The sequence below is a fragment of the Nicotiana tomentosiformis genome, unplaced genomic scaffold (genome assembly GCF_000390325.3).
Source record: "Nicotiana tomentosiformis unplaced genomic scaffold, ASM39032v3 Un00154, whole genome shotgun sequence".
In the NCBI taxonomy this organism is placed as follows: Eukaryota; Viridiplantae; Streptophyta; class Magnoliopsida; order Solanales; family Solanaceae; genus Nicotiana; species Nicotiana tomentosiformis.
The window spans coordinates 108,233-116,690 of NW_027174713.1; the positions used below are offsets into that span (position 1 = coordinate 108,233).

At 35.6% G+C, this 8,458-nt stretch overlaps 1 long non-coding RNA gene across 1 annotated transcript; it reads left to right on the forward strand.

The window, feature by feature from the left end:
- The first annotated feature begins 5,753 nt into the window (after window positions 1-5,753).
- On the forward strand, window positions 5,754-7,130 carry LOC138903915 (uncharacterized). Its single transcript, XR_011413204.1, has 2 exons — window positions 5,754-6,522; window positions 6,621-7,130. It is a non-coding gene; the product is annotated as an uncharacterized lncRNA (long non-coding RNA).
- Window positions 7,131-8,458: the final 1,328 nt, after the last annotated feature.

The following is an 8,458-nucleotide window of genomic DNA, read 5'->3' on the forward strand; positions in this document are numbered from 1 at the left end:
ACCCTTTGTGATTTTACACTCTTTCTGACCATGACAATGATAATATTAATAATAAAAATGGCCCGGTAACACCCTTCGTGCTTTTACATTATTTCTCACCATATTCAACAATAATTAAATCAATAAAAATTTCATGAATAATGATCAAATAATCAATAATAAACTTAAGCAGTAATATCTTAATTAAATAAACAATTATTCAAAATGAAATAAATTCCTCCACCATGCTTTGACTCAACCACAATGCATAAGTACTCATCACCTCACATATACATTGTACCCGTACATTAAATCACGTAGCAAATAGACAAATAAATCATACTCCCTCAAGTCAAGGTTAACCACGATACTTACCTCGCTTTGCAACCAAATTCAAGATTCCACTAAACCTTTGCCTTGCAAATTCGTGTCCGAAATCCTCAAATCTAGTCATAAACAATACAACATACTCAATACAAATCGTAAGAATTAATTCCATATGAATTTACTAATTTTCCGGATTAAAATCCGAAATTCATCTAAAAATTCAACAGTGGGGCCCACGTCTTGAATCTCGGAAAAACTTACGAAATCGGAACACCCCTTCCGAGATGAGTCCAACCATACAAAAATTTTCAAATTCTGATGTCAAATGAAACTTCAAATCTTAAACTTTTCGTTTTTTGGAAAGTTTTACAAAAATTCCAATTTCTTCCATCTAAATCCGAAATAAATGATCAATATAGACTTGGATTTATGAAATATAATCACCTTTGGTTATAGAACACTTACCCAATTCAATGTCGTGAAAAATCCCTTTGAAGTCGCCTAAATCCGAGACTCAAAACTCAAAAATGAGTAAAAATGGTTAACTTCCTATTTTATAGGTTTTGTCCAGGATTTTTCGCATCTGCAGACACTTGACTGCATCTGCGGTTCTGCTTTTGCGGAAATTGGGGTCGCTTTTGTGGGTTGGCTCACTTCTGCAGACTCGCTTCTGCGCAAGGATGCACCATCCCCCTTTTCCCGCTTCTGCGATGCGTGGGCCGCTTGTGCGGTCACGCTTCTGCGACACCGCGTCCTCTACTACAGGCTGTCCGCTTCTGCCAGGCATGGCTCGCTTCTATGAGCTCGCATCTGCGGTCTAAAATCCGCAGGTGCGATTACACCGGAAGGCCAAAATTTTAGATTTTCCTTAAGTCCAGATTTTGATCTGTTAACCATCCCGAATCCACCCGAGGCACCCAGGACCTCAACCAAATACACCAACAAGTCCTAAAACATCATAAGAACTTAGTCGAGACCTCAAATAATATCAAACAACGCTAAAACCATGAATCATACTCCAATTCAAGCTTAAGGAACTTAAGAATTTTCAACTTCTACATTCGATGCCGAACCCTATCAAACCAAGTCCGATTGATCTCAAATTTTGCACAAATGTCATAAATGACATAACAGACCAATTCAAATTTCCACAATAGGATTCAAACCCCGATATCAAAAAGTCAAATCCGTAGTCAAACTTTGGAAATATTTAGCCTTTAAATTTCTAGTTTTCGTTAAATAGCGATAATTTAAGCTAGGGACCTCCGAATTCGATTTCGGGCATACACCCATGTCCAAAATCATAGTACAGACCTATCGAAGATGTGAAAACACTGATCTAACTTCGTTTGCTCAAAATATTGACCAAAGTCAACTCAGTTGAGTTTTAAAGCTCTATTTCTCATTTTAATCAATTTTTCATATAAAAACTTTTCAGAAAATTATTCGGACTGTTTAAGCAAGTCGAGGAGTGATGAATAGTATTTTTTGAGGTCTTATACCATAGAAATGAATATTTAAATTAAATATGACATTTTGGGTCATCACATTCTGCACCAATAAAACAAACGTTCGTCCTCAAACGGAATTAGAAAAAGTACCTGGGCTGGTAAAAATGTGTGGATATCTACTCCGCATTTCAGACACAGACTCCCAGGTAGATTCTTCTACCGGCTGGCCTCTCCATAACACTCGAACCGATGGATAACTCTTAGACCTCAACTGTCGGACCTGCCGGGCTAGAATAGCTACCGGCTCCTTCTCATTGAGTTTTAAAGCTCTATTTCACATTTTAATCAATTTTTCATATAAAAACATTCTAGAAAATTATTCGAACTATGCACGCAAGTCAAGTAATGATGAATAGTGCTTTTCGAGGTCTTATAACACAAAAATGAATGTTTAAATTAAAGATGATATTTTGGGTCATCACACTTCCCTTCAAAGAAAATCAGTTAAAACATTATATTTCCCTTTCAAGTGCTTGACTTGAAACTTGTATGGACAAGATTCTTAACTGAAAGGTATGACTTTTCACTGAAAATGGTGATCAGTAACACAAAAACTAGTTTTTTCCCTATCATCTGGGTAGATTCCTAATTGCCAAAAATCTAATATGAGATCAAACTTAGAATTTTTTTTTTGCTTTGGCAAGTTTGGAGAAAAGGGTGAGCTTATTTCGGATGAGAAACTTGTCATCCAAAAGAAGTTGATTGAGTGGTTGGTAATTAATTACCAATCACAAGATAATGAGGGAGGAAGCTTCTTTCGTGTCCAAGAAAAGTTATGACATGTGTTGGTTTGCCCCACTTGGATTTATTTCTGTTTGCGGGATCACCGTGATGATGTGGTTCTCTTCCCATGTGTTGGTTTGTCCCATTTAGATTCATAGACTTTGATTGTTGTTTGTGATATCACCATGATGCTATTGAGCTCTTCTTTCACCTTTGACTTTGGTTCTGAAAATTGGTAATGATCATCACCTTATTCCTCATAAACATACAGTGAAAAGAGAATCTATTATGTGGGCTCATCTTCCTGTGAAAAAACTGATTCAAAATCATCATCGTCACTAAAATGAATTCTTGTGTAATCTATAATTTCAGAGAGAAGTCTAATAGACTGTTTGAACTACGGGCAGTTCCGATCAAAATGTCCTACTTTATTACAAATAAAATAGGCTACATTTCTCTTTCCATTGCCTGGCCTTCTCCTTCTAAAGTATTTTGTTTTTCCTTCTGAACCTGGACTTGTCGCTTGAGAATTTAGGAAACCTGAATCTTCTGAACTTCTTCCTTGGCATCTTGCATGAGCAATATTTCTTTCCTATGATTAAATCATTATTCATTATCTGTTTGGTTGTGGTAGAATCATATCTCCTTTGTAGAATGGGCTCATCAATCATCCCATCTTGATCATCGTCAACTTTGGAGACCTCTAGTTCCCTGGGCTGATTCATGAAAATGGAAGGAAGTTCTTCTTCTGAAGAATCTTAGGAGGAATCGGTACTTACCTGGGATATATCCTCATGTGCTACTCTTATTTAATTACATATTACAAGTTGTGAAAAAAAAGTACAACAAACATAAAAGCTTTACAATGTAAGATATTTATTTGGCTAATAGACAAAACATAAAAGCATGATCAAGAACTGAAAAAAGTAATTTCATGGCCTTGGATTTTAAAATTAGTTTGGACAAGACATGTATGATGGTAAAGGGACCAAAGAATAGTATTTTCATGCCATTGGATTTGCAAAAATTTATGGCTTGACATGGATGACTTTTCTTTGATGACATGATGGAACCTTGAATAGTATTTGCATGGCATCGAACTTGGGAAAATATATGTCTTGAAATGGGTAGGCAACTTTATTGATATATATTTGTATTTTAATGGTAACCTTTGGTGATTTAAAGTGGCTAAAAGGTGAAAACCCTATGTAGATTGTTTCTTTTTTCATGGTAATTTCTTATGGGGTAGAGTGGTGAAAAGGATAACTATGGTGTGCAAAATTTTATTTTTTCAAATGGGTACTTACCTAAGGGGTTAAGAGTTGAAATGGCGATACTTGTGCAGTTTTATAGATTAGGAAAAATGGGGATTATGGATCGGAAGTTGGCTAAATAGGTTTAGAAGAGTGACGTGGACTATTTCCTGACTCATGATTATGCATTATGCTTGTCTTCTAACCCTTCTATCTTTCGCTTTTTAGTACTTGTGAAATATCTCTTTGTATGCAAATTATTTTCTTCAATAATTCCTACTCGTTTACCTTTCTTATTCTGCGACGAAGTAGCGATATCCTCATTTAAATATCTTAGAAATTTCTGCTGGTGAGTTTTCAAGAATTTCCTTGTATCCCTTAAGTGATATCTTAACATTTTTCCAATAGGGGTGAGTGGAAGAATAATTCGAACTTCCTTCCTCTCCTGGTCATGTCTCATATCGAAGACACTTATTTTGATGAAAAATGATCCTCTGAGCTTCAACACACTCCTTTTTCATTGTTCGGATAGTGACTGGATAATGAAACAAAAAGGACACCGTAGGTATCACCTTTATAGTTCATTTAATCACACTAAATGGCCTGTGGAACATAAATATTTTGACTTCACGAGAATGAAAATGATGAACCCAATATCTTTGAGTTTTGAACCACAATAAAAATCTTTTTAGGAAAGGTTCAAGAGTGTCAAAGTCTCTAAAATCACGGCACTTGAATTCCATGAGAATGTGGTATTGATTGTAGAGATACAAAAAGAACCATAAGAGCTCTTGTGGAAAATTCTTGGCCTACGCTATGAACACATGGCATAGTGAAAATTCTAGATTAAAATTAAAAGGTGCTAGTATGGAGCCTCCTTAGTTTAAAAAATCTTAGAGTTCATAAAAACTCTCCGCCCTAATAAGATGGACGGATCAATAGGATCCGAAAAATCAAACAACTCTGGTAGGTGATGTAATGATGGAGAACCTGGGTGTGGCTCATGTGAGAACATGAACATTTGAATTGCTGATTTATTCTTCTTCATGTGCTTTTGTTGCAGAAACCGTTTTTGCAAATTCACCTTCCAGTCACGACCCAAAAGTTTCACCTTCAGGATCGTGATGGAGCCTAACATTTAACTTGCTAGGCAAGCCATTGTTAAAATAATATTAACCATCTTTAAACAAATTAAATTAAACAGAAGTCCATTACTGAAATAAAGTGCGAAAGACCATAACAATCGAATCATCACAATACATCCCTGAATCGTGTGTCACAAGTGCACGGGCTACTAGAATGATAAAAATAAAGGTCTGAATAAAATTCAAGTTGTTTGAAAGATAATACATAGCTAAGATAAGATCGAAGGGAACTTCAGAACTGCAAACGTTGTGCAATTTAACCTCAAGTCTCCTATGAGTAGCTGAATCCGAGCAGTCTATGGTACGCCGTTGGGACCAACTCCAAAATCTGCACAAGAAGCGCAGAATGTAGTATTCGACGAAGTAGTGACGAGGATATGACAAGACATGTACGTAAATAACCTATAAACGTATATACAAATACGAAGCAACAATAATAAAAGAAATAATAATTTATAAATTGGCAGGGGATATGCGAAGGGGAATGATATAATAATTTCAGCGGGAGAAGTATCACTTAGCAGCCAATTAATTCATCAACAATAAAATGAGCAACTAATAATATAAAAATGGCACATCACCACCCGTCGTGCTTTTACTCTCATTCATCCCATAAAATGATAAATAAATAATAATAATAATAATAATAATTGGCACGACATCACCCTTCGTGCTTTAACCCACTTTTGGCACGGCATCACCCTTCGTGCTTTTACACTCTCTAAAAATGGCACGGCATCACCATTTGTGCTTTTACACTAAAAAATGACACGACAGCACCCTTTGTGATTTTACACTCTTTCTGACCTGACATAAATTTTCTGAATCGTTTTGCATCTTTAGTGGGAAATATGTTATTTTTCTTTCAGCCAAAAATAGTTTTTGAAAAAAAGCAATTTGATTTTTTGGGCATGCATTTTCCCATGGAGAATATACCCATTTCCTCATATTTCTGAGTAACTTCTCAAGTTACCCGATACTGGGTTCACAACAATGCAAATCAAGCAGTTTTTGGGAATAATAAATTATGCGAGAAATTTTATTCCTAATATTTTTACATATATTTCTCCTCTCCCAAAAATGTTGAAGAAAACTGCCTAGCCATGGGGCAAGGAACTTAATGATGCGGTGAAAAAAATAAAAAAGATATCCCAAAGTGTCAAATCTTTGCCCATTCCCTCCATTGGTTAGAGAAAAATATGTTGTTATGCCAGTGGAATATTCAAGGATGCTGAACAACACTATCATTCCACTTTCAAGGAGATTATAACACTGAAAAATGGGATTAAAATATTTAATTTTGTTCTAATTCACTCACAATTTCTTATAGAGATGGATATGAAGGATTTTCCGAGGATGATCCAGTTGAATCCAATGGTCATTGTGAATTAGCAAATTCTCGGATGGGTTTAATGGTTTCTCCATACAAGTTTTATCCCAAGCACATTAAAGGGAAAGATAATGTTTTTACTGATTTCCTTTGAAGGCAAGGTGATTTATTCAAAAGGTTTCTGCAACTAAACCACATGAAGATGAATAAACCAGCAGTTCAAATGTTCATGTTCTCACATGAGCCACGCCCAGGTTCTCTATCATTACATCACCCGCCAGAGTTGTTTAATTTTTTCAGATTCTAATGATTCGTCCAGCTTATTAAGGTGAACAAATTATATGAACTCCAGGCTTTTTGAAACTAAGGAGGTTCCATACTCTCTTGGTGATAATACAGAATATTCACTATGGCATGAAGTTTCCAAAGGATCTCTTATGGTTCCATACTAGCGTAGGCCAAGAAGTTTCCAAAGGATCTCTTATGGTTCACTTGGTATCTCTACCATCAATACCACAATCTCTTGGAATTCAAGTGCCGTGATTTTTGAGACTTTGACAATCTCGAACCTTTCCTAAAAATATTTTTGTTGTGGTTAGGTTCATAATTTTTATTCTTGGGGAGGCAAAATATTTATGTTCCACACGCCATTTATTATGATCAAAAGAACTGCAAAGGTGATGCCTATGATGTCCATTTTGTTTCATTATCTAGTCACAGTCATAGCAATGGAAAAGGAGAACACTAGAGCTCGTAGGCTCAATATTTAGCAAAAAAAAGCCTTCAGAAGGAGATATGGCCAGGTGAGCAAGGAAGTTTGAATTATTCATCCACCCACCTCCATTGGAAAAATGTTAAGACATCACTTATGGGATAAAACGAAATGCTTGAAGACTCACCAGACACCTATGACATTTATCCAGCAAATATTGCTAAGATCAGTTTAAATGGGGAATATCGGTACTTCGTCGCCGAAGAAGAAAGTTAAAAGAACATGAAATATAGAAGAAAATCGTCCCACGCAAAGAGATATTTCATAAGATCTGAAAAGTGAAGCCTAGAACAGTTAAAAGACAAGTATAATGCATAATCATGAGCCAAGAAATAATTTGCATAAGTCGTCTAAACCTTGTTAGCCAATTTCCCTTCCATAATCCCCCTTTTCTCTAAACTAAAAACTAAACGAGTGTCTAAAATTATTTTCACCCCTTAACCCCCTAGGTAAGTACCCATTTATAGAAATAAAAGTATGCATACTTTTTGTATCCTCTTAACCACTCTACCCTACAAGAAATTACTATGAAATAACAAAAAGTTTAACCATAAAATCACATTGTATTGATTTATTTTCCTACCCATGTCAAGCCATAAATTTACCCAAGTTATATTCCATCCAAATACTATTCAAGAGCCCCTTACATCATCAAAGAAAAGTCATCCATGTCAAGTAATAAATTTACCCAAAACTAATGTCACGCAAATACTATTCATGGGTAACATTGCCATCATCCATGTCTTGTCAAAATCAATTCTAAAATATAAGGCCATGCTATTTGTTTTCTAGTTCTAGATCATGATTTTATGTTTTGTCTATTGGCCAAATAAGGGTTTTACATTGTAAAACTTTTATGTTGGTTGTACTTGTTTTACACCAGTTGTACTATGTAATTAAATGAGGGTAGTGCATGAGGATAGTTTTGAGGTAAGTACTGATTCCTGCCAAGATTCCTCAGAAAAAGAACTTCCTTCTATTTTCATGATTCAAGCCAGGGAGCTAGATGTCTCCGAAGTTGACGACGGTCAAGATGGATGACTGATAAGCGCATTCCAGAAAGGAGATTTGATTCTGCCACAACAAAATAGATAATGAAGAATTATCCAGCACTTGATAGAGCTTGCGCTAGGACGGATTTTAATCACAAGAAAGAAACATTTTTCATGCCAGGCGCCAAGGAAGAAGTTCAAAAGATTTCGGTTTCCTAAATTCTCAGGCGATATATCTAGGTCCAGAAGGAAAATAAAATACTTCAAAAGGAGAAGGTCGGGTAGTGCAAGGAGAAATAGAGCATGTTTTATTTGTAACAAAATAGGAAATTTTGCGTGAAACTGCCCGCAGTCCAGACAGACTATTAGAATTCTCTTTGAAATTACAAATTACACAAGCGTTCATTTTAGTAACCATACCAAAAT